This window comes from Anabas testudineus, chromosome 10, assembly GCF_900324465.2.
Source record: "Anabas testudineus chromosome 10, fAnaTes1.2, whole genome shotgun sequence".
Lineage (NCBI taxonomy): Eukaryota > Metazoa > Chordata > Actinopteri > Anabantiformes > Anabantidae > Anabas > Anabas testudineus.
The window spans coordinates 9551396-9563570 of NC_046619.1; the positions used below are offsets into that span (position 1 = coordinate 9551396).

The following is a 12175-nucleotide window of genomic DNA, read 5'->3' on the forward strand; positions in this document are numbered from 1 at the left end:
GGGGGGGTTATCCTCTCTGATGTGCCACAGCTGAAACTGGCAGACTATCAGTCACAACCCTGTAACACAATGTACAGCATTTCTAAACAGTATAAAGAGAGATGACAGCCAAGCAGGCAGAGAGACAGATTGAAGGAGGAAGAGAGAGAAGAGATAGAGACCGAGTGCAAAGAGACAGTGAGAGTGAGAAAAAATGCCATTTTTAGAAGCCTGATGTGTAAGTCTAAATGTTGTTTCTTTACAACTGGGTCAGAACGGCACATTATTCTAGACTCGCACAACAAGCATTTAGTCATTTGACACCGACAGATCCGAGTCTAGGTGCAGCAGGTCCAATTGAAGCTGTTACCATATTGTGTGTAATAAAGGGAGAAGTTGGCAAGCTGTTTGGGAACGGGGGCAAAGCTTTTCTGCGGACAAATGAGAACAAAGCCCGGTCTGCTTCCCAGTTGGTAATCAGGCCTATTGATTAGTGGCTGTGTAGGTTTGTGAGGGGCTGCAGAAGCCTGGGAGCCAGTGGCTGTGTGTATATGCACAGGGGTATTACCAGCACTTATTCTGTGGGCCTGTGGGACAATGCAGCCTCTGAGTGAGGTGATTAAAAGGCCCGAGCTATTGAGTTGTTCCAATCAATGCCCTCCTGTGCTACCGGACAGAGCCGGAGGCCACTTCCTAAACAACAGACCCATACACATATTAACATAATATCACTTCCACAACCCTTCATTTCTCCTCACCCTCTCCCAAAATCCTAAATCAGCTTTGCGAAATCCCTGTGCTAAAGGGAGCCAGGCCCTGCCTTGACCACGCCACGCTGCAGAAGGGACTTGTCATTTTCATCATGTGCAATGGCCAATTAAACAAATCTAATACTGAGGAGAGAAAGGGGGTGTGGGATAAAAGTAGGAGCTTTTCATTTAAATGGATAAGGTTAATGAGTTATTTGTATGGTTGACGTATTCCGATGGTTTAAAAGGTTAGGCGCATCTACACAGCTGCCCTTTGGAGTGATCTCCTCTGTTTCACGCTCCCTCAAGCATTGGTAATGAGAGGTCAGTGTGCACCATGAGGGCCCTGGGAGCCAGCAGCCTCAGCCAGACAACCACACAGCCACTGTCATATTACTATTTCCTCCAAAATAAACAGGCCTTGAAGAATGGAACAGGTCATTTTAGCCCATTCTCTTAACCTGCCTCTCTCTCTCTCTCTCTCTCTTTCAATATCCTGACAAGTGGTCTGCTCTCAGTTTGCTGTGACCGGAGAACACTCCTCCCTCTTGTTTTTTTGGAACATCCACTTTCAGATTTTCAATAACCGCAGAATCTTATTTTTGTTTCGTATGGAGCCTCTCTGTTTTTTCTCAGCTCTCAACTCCATTTCAGGGACCTGGCCTGTCTTCTTTACATCCACAGCCATAATCAGACCTGCTATTTATTGTCAATGCATGTCTCATCAAATGCAATTCAAGTAAAACGTACTGCTGACACATAATCGTCATGGAAAATAGAATTCAAACACAGCACAACCACAGTCTGACATACAGGTGAGCAAATATATATGTCAGTTTTTATACTGATTCAACTCTTGGCATTAACTTGGACTTGTGCTTATGAAAATCCCAGAAAAAAAGCCTTGCTTCCCTTAATTTAGGGCTATTGATTTGGTAATTATTTTATAAGCTGGTATGTCAAAATACACACAAGTGCAGAAAAGCCCCTATCACAGGCGACCAGGCAGCCTGGGGTGTGTTGCTGTCAGGTTTGCCAGTGTGAGCGGACAGAGGCGGTGGGCTCTGCTTAAGACAGAGTATTGGACAAACACAAACAAACGAGGCAGCGGCCACTGTGACTCAGTGCTCTAATGAACCAGCGTATTGACTTGCTGGCTTTCTCTTTCTCTCTCTGCCTCCATGTCTCTCTCCCTCACACACACTTTGCCTCGCTCCCTCTCTCCCTCTGTCTGCTGTGTTTGTATGGATCCCAGCTGCCACTCGGAATACCAATTACTGTAGACCCAAGAGTGGGGGAAGGAGAGGGAGAGAGGTAGAGGGAAAGGGTGAATGAGTGAGAGAAGGAGGAGTGGCAAAGAAGGAATGAGGAAGAGGAAGAAGAGAAAGATGATGGGGAAGAAAGAAGAGACGCGGCGGACAGGAGGACGGGAAATGGTTGGGTCGCTGGCAGGAGATCCAGGGGCTTGTCCTCACTTGGTGGCCAGGAGAAGCAGCTCAGCATCATGGGTGATGGTAAGGAGGAGGAGGAGGGGTGTCTTCATCCCTGATGCCGTGGCACCTCACAAGGAGGGAAAATCAAAAAGTGTCCCCATGTAAGACACTTACATCCCTGATGCTGTGACACTATTGCAGCTCATGCACAAGTAAGGAAAATCAAAAGGGACCTTTTCGTGGTCTGCCACAAATAGGTGCAGCCTGCACCGGCAGGAAGATGCCAAGTGTTTCACAGGCAAAAGTAACAGTTTCCCTGCGAATTCCTGGGATGGAGCTGGGTGCTACATCTCCCATTACAAGATATTTGTATTTGATAAAGGGATTTGGACCGTGGAGAGCTTTTGGTTCCAATGACACTCCTTCTCTCCCTTTCTCTTCTCTCAACCACCGCAACAATTCTCATGACAACCATAATGAGCATGCTCACATTCTGCACGATACCACTAATTTGAGAAATTTCCAGCACAAAGACATAATTAGACAAACTAATTAGACGAAGACTTCGCTGCACAGAGATCCTCCGCAGTTCAACTCATCCGCCTACCTGCCGATGACTAAAATAGGAAGCAGCCGTCAAGCCCATCCATGCTTATGCCCCTCAGTTAGTGCGGTGAGATGTTTGTGAGCTGGCGCACAGTGGAGAATAACATGATCTCTCCCAAAGGGCTGCAGCCGCTCCTCAGCAGCAGTACAGCAGTGTCTTTGTTGTGGTTTTAGTGTCACAACAGGTAACCGGTCTTACCCAGTCACAGATTGTCCTCCTATTTATATCTGAGGCAGCGACATTGTCTAGATAGAGCGAAGAAGCTGGCTGAGAACAATCTGCACAGGCCTACAGCTATACAGTACTGTGTAAGACATATTAATAAATCAGAGGGAGGCATTCAAACGTGCCATGAACACTTAAAAATACACAGAGTTCCAGCTGAGGTGTTCATAGTGAGCTATAGGTGAAGTGGTGGGTTTCCTAATGAAGAATATGAGGAGAGTACTTAGAGAGAGTTGGAGAGGCGATGGAGGCAGAAAGATAATTGATTTTAAAAGTGATGGGAAAACCCACAGGTCTCAGGAGGGAGCAGCAAACCGTCTCGAAGGATACAAGAGCCCCAGCTGCCTCCAAGAATAATGGAATTAATTCTTAGTCTGACTTAAATACATTTTATAATGGGAACTTAAATTAACATTTCCTAAAGCCCCCAGAGATGGAGTCAAAGTGTAAATTGTTACAAAATTTTTTACTTCTCTCTCGACAATGGAGCCTTTGTCCTCTGAATATGTGTTCCTCGTAGGCACTCGGTGTTATCCAAACAACGTTTGCTCATTATAATTTTTTGTACAGTGTAAAGACGAAAAAAACATAAATAATTTAATTATTACATGAATGTGGACTGACTCATGCATACAGACAAAACACACTATCATGCTCAAGCAGAAGCTCAGGGGGTCAAACAAGCATGTGCACATAATATGTACATACACATTACTGTTTCCAAGTGCTTGGCAGACTGACTGCACTTCACTGTGACGTCTCAATGGCTGTGAGGAGACTATAGGAGAGATACAATGTTTGTTTCTTCTTATTTTAATAATAGTCAGCACAGGGGCTTCTCTATGTATTGGCTGGCCCTAGTACAGATAATTCAATTGGGCAAACACACACGTACACACACAAGCACTCCATAACACATATACTATCCACATAGATACCTCACCTCTCCAGAGGCCTCATCACTGGAGCCAAAAACTCTGCAGCAGCATACATCTTTGATAGTCAGTTTTAAACCTATTAGATCATAAAATATGCACACAGACTGTACACTGGCTCTCCCCTGACAAAGAGTTTCTCTCCGTGGAATTACCTGCATAAATATACCATAGGCAAATCCCAAATACTGCACACAAAAGGACAAAAAGGCGCGCTCACACCTGAGCATATACACACCTCAGAGACTGATCTCAAAGGAGCAGGTTATACACAGCATCATTAGAATATAAAAGGAAAATACCTGGTGTTGTGACGCTCCCAAAGTATTTAGCCCATTATGACAGAAATATCGCTGCATCAACACATTAATAGAAAAGAAAATAAATATGTGCTTGCAGCATAAGTAAGATTACCGGGCACTATGTGTGGGGGGGTAAGCAGTAGTTCCTGCTGCCTGTACTTTATACAGCTCTCATATGTGCAGTTTTTCTACAAAATTATTACTTTTACTTAATTACTTGTCCAACATAACAAGGTGTTAGTTAATGTAAACTAATTATTCTTATTAAAAGCATCTGTAAGTTATTCACCAGAGACAGTGAGACTGTGTGTGTCGATCTAACATACTACATAACAATACCAAAGTTAAAATTTTGTGTTATCTAGGCTGCAACTAATGATTCATTATTGATGAATCGGCAGAATTTGTCCATAATCTGTTTTGTTTTTGACATGTATTTTTTCCCTCAATCGAGTAATCAGCCAACAGATCAACAAAACAAACAAGAAAGGCCACCTATAAGGAGCTCAAATGTGATCTAATCGATGATATATTCATTAATGCATCTCTAATATATATATATACATATATATATATATATATATATATATATATATATATATATATATATATATATATATATATGTAAATGCTATCCAGGCATTGACTCTGACCAAACACCCTGTGCCAGTTTTCAGTACTTTATAGTATTTATATAGTTTGTACTCAAAAGGTTTACAAAAGTCAAAAAGGTGAACACTTGCCTTGTGTTATGACATCATAGAACAACAATTTACTTTGTCTGTTTTCTTTTTTTTTTTGTTATTTTTTGTTTGTTTGTTGTCTGAGCAGTAGCAAAACCTGTAACCATCAGAAAACTAAATACCTAACCTAAATAAAATTGGCATTCATAAATTTAAATACACATCTAACTACTCAAACTGACCGACACTGGCATTACCCAGGAAGCCCAGAAATTATTCAGCAAATCCTCATCTCCTGAATTCCAGCAGTATACAAAATATTACAAAAAAAATCTCTTAGGCTTTGTGTGACTAAATGATGAATTAGCCCTTTTATCAGCAAAGGCTACGCTGAGGTGCATATTTGACTCCTGGAGAGCATTTTACTGGCTCAACTGTGATATATGTGGGCTGTATTCTGACAGTGGCTCTGAATGATGACTTGAGGAAATGGGTTAGAAGAGCACTGAGAGATAGTGAGTTGAAAAATATCTATTTGCGCATGACAGAGCCTCGGTACGTCACTGAGTGTTGCTGTCAGGGGCGAGCCCAGAATAAATGTGAAGCCGGCATCCTGGCCCTTCATGTCTCTTTATGCTACAATTAGCTACTTGTTTATGACAGCAAAGCCTGGGCCACTGTCATAATGCACAATATATGCACGTGTGTGTGGGGGACTGTGAGTTTGGGTGTGTGTGTGAGGAATAACAGGAGTCACAAAGCTGAAGAAAAACCCAGAGCCAGCAGAAATTCTTACTGGAGCGTGCTGGCGCTAAGTCGCACAGGAAAACAAGCAAGTACACACAGCTGTACATCCTAGAAGTCAAAGAGCCACAGTACACACTTGTCTGTGATGCATGTGAAATGAGAAGTCCTAATTATTATTTCCATTGTGCCCCACTCCTGTGACAAGGACCACTAGCTGTGAATGATTATAATTATTACCCGTAGTAGAATAGCAGTCATGCTGTTGTATCATCAGCAACATCATACAACAGATCAGGGTCAAATCCAACTTGAAATTCATGTATGCAATTCAATTCTAATTCTCTGTGTTAAGATATTCAAAAACATTTCACTTTTGCTTACATGTGTCTCGCGTGGATTATGTTTTGCCTCCGGTGTGCTACGGTAAATGGAAGGCGTTGTCCGTCAGCTGACTGCATGTGACACGGTTTTTGTCATTCTGCCATCTACATTAAGCACAGCCCATAATAAAAGAGCTATTCCATTCAATTATCAGAAATGTTTGATTAGGCCACAAATGGTTGAGTCTCCACAGTGAAATGAATTTCAGCAAATCTTCGACTGAACGCCAGCAATGTCATAAATTTTAAACACTCAACTTATACGCTGTGAAAAGATTTACAGCAAAATATAGCCTGTCTCTTATTTGTACATAAATTCACAACATCGTTTAGAGCAGCAAACAAGGCTGTCTTGAATGGCTGGTAATTATGTACAGCAGCAAATAAAGCGTGGTTCCTTTCTGAGGCACTGGTGGCTTGTTAAGTGGTGAACAGACAAAACAGCATTTAGAAAATGAAAGATGCAGGGAAACATCCAGGGCACAGTGAGCGTCTCTCCCATTAGAAATAACACTGTCTGTCTCACAACCGTGTGTTTGTTCCAACTTGCTGTGATGGGAGGATGCACCCTGCACCCCCACCACCAACAGTAACTATGTATCTTGTTTCTTTTTGTCCCCCTCTCTCTCTCTGTCTGTCCAGCCCTTCCTCTAATCTTCCCACCATGTCAATCCCCCCTCTCCCTCTCCATTTTTTTTTCTCTTTTCTCGCAGTACAACCTACCCTATGTTTTGCTCCCTTTCTCATCATCAACCCCTTTTTCATCTCACCCCCTCCCCCTTTTTTCCATCCACCAAATCAAAGATAAGGCTAATGAAGGTGGCCTATTATTCTAGCATTCGGGACCCTGACAGTATACACATGCAGCGTAACACGCATATGCAGCTCCTCTGGCTCCAACATCAGGAGTAAAAAAAAAAAAACATGTTCAAATTAGACAAGGGGCGATGAATCTATTAGTGATATTATATAACAAAAACCAGAGCTGTTATTGCCACTGTGTATGTCATTACAAAGGGAACAATACATGGGAGCACACTGTGTGAAACCAATTAAAATCCAGTCTCATCATATAGCTTCCTCCCTTCCAAGTCGTGTTGTGAATATTCTACTTTCACACCATTCATGTCAGAGCACCTGTGTCCACTGCATTAAATCCTCACCTCTTTCGGCTCCTTCTCAAATTTCCCAGCATCACATCTCACTATCTGTTTCGAGAATCCCACAAAGAACAAGGGTGCCCGAGAGAGTGCGAGTAGAACAGGGGAAATTTCACATTATCTATCTATCTGCAATATAAGAGTCTGATGCGAAAGCAGGAAATGAGCTATGAACGTCAAGCCTGCATGCTCATGGTCCCAGTGGCCACCAGCCTACATACTGAGATCAAGTAGGCAACGCAGAAAGTGGTTTAATAGACCCCAGTTTAATTGGACTTTTATTTGTTAATGGCAGAAATCCTGATGCATTACTTTAATTATCCTGGCAGAACTAATTCATGTACACGGCACGAAAACGTGACTGGACTTGACATTTAAATAGCATCCAAACGCTTTCCCCTCTGTCTCTTTTTAAACCTCCCCTCTTCAAAGAGCTCTTGCTTCTACCTTCTTCCACGGGAAATTCTCTGATAGGACCTATACGGCGCGTGATGGCTTGAACCTTCAGCGTCGTGCAACCACCGAGCTGTCATGAATGAATCCACAGAAAGAGCAGAGAGAGGAGACTGCTGAGGCTATTTTTCTCCTAAAAGCGCTGGGGCCCACCTAGATTCTATATGTGAGCATGTCCATGTTTGCCAGGCCGTGAGAGCGCGGAGCGGTCCTAGTGATGAGGGAGGGGAGGGAGAGAGAGAGAGGGGGGAAGGCACAGCTCCCCCTGCAGAGCGTTGGTCCAAGGCAACCACAGGCAGCCTCTGCTCACATCTACATTCAGCCCAATCACACATCAACTGCACTGTCAATGCCAACAAGCAGCCACCTGAGGGAGAGACCCTTAACGTCTTTCTGATTGTGCTGTTTTGAATTCATTACATGACTGCACTGTTACAGTTTTGCCGCAGCACCTCACACCTCACACTGACACATATTTTCTAAAACGGGGCATTCTTTAAAGTAGATTAGCACAGTTTGCCTGTCAGCCACAGATGTAATTTTTGCTTCTCTCAGCTGCTGTGTATGGTATGTGTGTGTGTGTGGGTATGTGTGTGTGCGCGTAGCTGGGTATGTGTTTACGTGCGTGCGCATGACTATGCCAGTGGTGTGCGAGTACAAATGTGCGTGTCTTCCTGGAACAGCTCCCGTCTGGGGGGGCAGAGCAGGCGGCAAAGAGCTCAGCAGCGCCTCAGTCCCTCAGGACATGCTGCAGCTCTCTCCTCGCGGCCATGAAAAGCAATCAGAGCCCAGCCTCCCCCCTTGGACTTACCTCTGCCTTTAATTACAGAACTCAGCGGCAGCAGCACAGAGAAAGACTGCCTCCGCTGGGCCAAAGCCAGCATGTCACAGCCCAAACGCAAAGGCTAAGGTAGACGCAGCAGGCCTCTGCATACAGTAGCCTGACATAAATATAGTGTGCTTAAGCATATAGCCGGTCCTGATGGCCTCAGCATGTTTCTGCACACACTGGGACAGAGCAACGGTGCTTCCATACTGTAGCAATACAATGTGCAGAGAAAACTGCAATGCTTCAGACATGAAGCACAGCAGGGCTGCATACAGGCAGGGAAGGTCCATTCTGTACAGTTAAGGAGACAGTCTCCACTGTATGTGGAAAGTCAGAACATCGTCCCGTAAGCTACTGCAGAGCCAGGAAATAATCAAGCATGCAAATAAACATTGGTGATGCAACAGCATCGTATCCCGGTTGTTGCTTCTTCTTCTTAAGTCTGTTTTAGAGCAATGACAATACACAAGGTGTAAAAAATGAATCAGAACCATGATTCTCACGTATGAATAACGTGTCTACATGGTCATAAAGAGGATGATTGATGAGGATCAGTTCATTCTGCATAAATGAGACTCTTTCCCTGTCGACAGATGTGGTAGTAGAGACCTAACACATGTGCCTAAGGCTGAAGCAGAGGAGAAGCCACAGAGCACACATGGGCTGGGGAAGATAAGAGACTATGTACACAAGCTGCTGGCTTTATTGCTGCAACATAACGCTCGGATAGCATTTTAAACACATTTTTAGGGAAGCCTGCCAGTGCTGTCCTTGCTCCTGTGGAACACAGCCATGGTGCTGAAATGTGTCATTGGGCTCAATTTCTCACCCGATTGAAAGTGAACGGAGAATGACACTTTGGTGGAGGCAATGAGACTGACCAGGAGGAGACATGAATAGCAAATGATGTAAAGACAAGTCTCCATGGGGAGCCTTGGTGACACAACACAGGGATGAAGACACAGCTACACGTAACAGCTCCTGTTAGTTTCAACATCGGTGATCTTCAAACCGGGCTGGACGGCCAGAGCAGAGCCAGGAGGCCCTCTCCCCTCGCCTCGTCACATACTGTAGCCTCGGCCCCAATGGCACACTGTGCCGTCACACATGATAATGGCACCCAAATCAACGTGTCAACTCAATTTGGCCCTCTTATGAGCTCTCTTTGACTCAATCAATGCATGGCCTTCCATCTGGTTTCCTCTGCTGTCTTCACATTAAACAGGGAGAAGACACTAACAAGGATTTCACTAACAGCTCACCATAACTGGCCTCTGGACCCCAGCTTCTTTTTTTTTTTTTTTTTTTTTTTAAAAAGGAAACCTTCTAACAAGTGCCCAGTGGATGCAGGAAACACCTTTTTTTCCAAATAGGCTACAAACGCTTGAAAACACACATGTATCCAAGTGGTGTCAGGTCAGTAACTGTGAGCCGGGCACATCATTAATTGCGGAGAGATGCATCCACCAAGTTCTTACTCGAAAATCCCTCATCTCACAAGGCATTCCAATAAACATCAGTCAGGCAAATTTGTAGCTCGTTAAAATTTAATCCAATTAAAATCCTATTTAAAACTAAGTTAACAACTAATTCTAACACCTCCACAAAACCACAGCACAGAGAGGCTGTTATTATGGGCTGCGGCTCATTATTTTCTAGCAGGGCTTGTCTGGCTCGCAGTGTGGCTGACTGGGATATCCAGTAAACATCTGTCAGGAGGCATCCTTAAAGGGGAGCACAGACACAGTAAGCTACTGATCCAGTGACCCAACAGTGCAGGCATTCACACGTGCCTCTGTGCACCTGTGAGCGCCCTGCTATCTGCTGCTCTGCTGTTTGGGCCACTTTGCAGGATTTCTGCGCGTAAAAACCCGTTTATGAATCATTTATTCGCCATATCACAGTGGTGGGGCCTAGCTGTACGATGATGTGTTATCCCATTGGGTTTCGATAGCCCATTCATGAATCATTCATCAGTTTGGACTCCAGCTTATTCCCCTTTCTTCATTTCTTAATCTTTTTTTTTTTTGGGGGGGGGGGGGCAGGCACTGCTCTGGACGCATAAGGCTGATTCAAAATGACGTCCACAGGCCACTGATCGTCTTCAAAACATACACACAGAGCAGGATGCCTGGCTTCCATATGAACAACCACACGTGGCATCTGTATTTGTGTTGTATTTCAGAGCCTAAAGCGAAGAGGACAGAGCCTTTAAATATGTGGGGATGGGTGGAGGTGTGTGTGTGGGGGGGGGGGTATTTTCGCAGGGAATGGGCAATCGATGGAGCAGAGACGAATGAATGTAGGCTACGACAGCTGTCCCAAGGAGGTATGGCTGCTACTACACCGCATGCTTGGTGCGTTCTCCCTTTGAATAAAAATGTCCGATCACATCAAATCAGTCAAAGCAGGGGATGGAAATCAGTGTGTGTATCAATCTGGCTGTCATGTGCGGAGCTAACAGAGCTCGCTCCCTGTTCAAACACACACACACACACACACACACGGCACGCTGAACAGCATCATAATAACGTTTTCACTGCCTACCTCCACAGCGTATGCGCCCGAGCTGCGTTTTTTTTTTCCCCCGTCGCAATGGGCTCCTTCTCTCAGCCGCCCCGGACAGTATCAGAATTGCGTCTTTTCCCCGAAATGCAAACACTTCCCCTGCATGTCCCCCCCCCCCTTCCCCTTCCCCTTCCCACCCTCCCCGCCACCAGCACCAGCACCACCAGCACCACCACCACCACCACCAGGAGCAGCAGCAGCAGCAGCAGCAGCAGTAGCCCGGGCCTCCAGTTATAGCAGGTGGACGCGCCTCTCAATGATGGAGACGGAGCGACTCTCCTCTCCCCCGCCGCTCCATTTTCAATTACGGAAGAATTCGTATTCCAGGAAACGCGCTACAGGGCAGCCAGCATGTCCTCAAATCGCCGCTTTTCTCAGGACAATCAGGGGTCGTCGCCTCTCCAACTCCCGATCCGCGGCGCCCCCTCGCCTGTTATCTACCTTTTACGAGATGCTTGATGTTGCCATTGTCACGGCATATTTTTTCTTCCTTTTTTTTTTTTTTTTTTTTTGCAGCTGGACCTCTCCCCCTCCTTGCGGCGCGCAGTCTCGTAGGCGCGCACTCCGTTTTGCTCCCCCTCCGATTCTTCTCGGTCCGACCTATGAGCGCGCACAGCCAGCCGACGCAGGGCCACGCATTGCTTTGACGGACGCGCTGAGCAAATCAGGTAGCCCACTCCAAATAGGACTGTATCATAACAGGGCAACTGCAATCACATGAATAATGAATAGGCTACTCATGTATGCCTATGCTGGATGATAGGCCCACTCATAACACTTAGCCTACCGGACTGGAAGCAGTATTGGGATAGACTTGAGGGTGTCTCTCTCTCTCTCTCTCTCTCTCTCTCTCTCTCTCTCTGTCTGTCAGTCTACCCATCTATGGATCTGCAAACTGTAAAAAGAGAAATCACTGAACAATCAGATCCAAATGAAAAGACAAAGTCGAGAAAGACAGTGGGACATTTCTGACCAAATAGAAAGACTCCATGCGTCATGTGTGTCAGATCATATGTTTCTGGAGTTACAGTGTACAGTTATGTCAAAGCAAAATTCACAACAACAACCTAAGTATTGCATCACGAGCTACAATACAGTTGTATCATAGTGGTGAGCAACTGGGAA

General features: G+C 45.1%; 1 protein-coding gene across 2 annotated transcripts in view; it reads right to left on the reverse strand.

Moving 5' to 3' along the window:
• The window catches only part of nexmifb (neurite extension and migration factor b), a 46020-nt gene extending 34877 nt beyond the window's left edge, over nucleotides 1-11143 (reverse strand). For both annotated transcript variants that reach the window (XR_003298679.1, XM_026357251.1), the window contains exon 1: nucleotides 11030-11143. The gene's annotated coding sequence lies outside the window, so the exon portion shown is untranslated. The remainder of the gene's footprint in view (nucleotides 1-11029) is intronic.
• Nucleotides 11144-12175: the final 1032 nt, after the last annotated feature.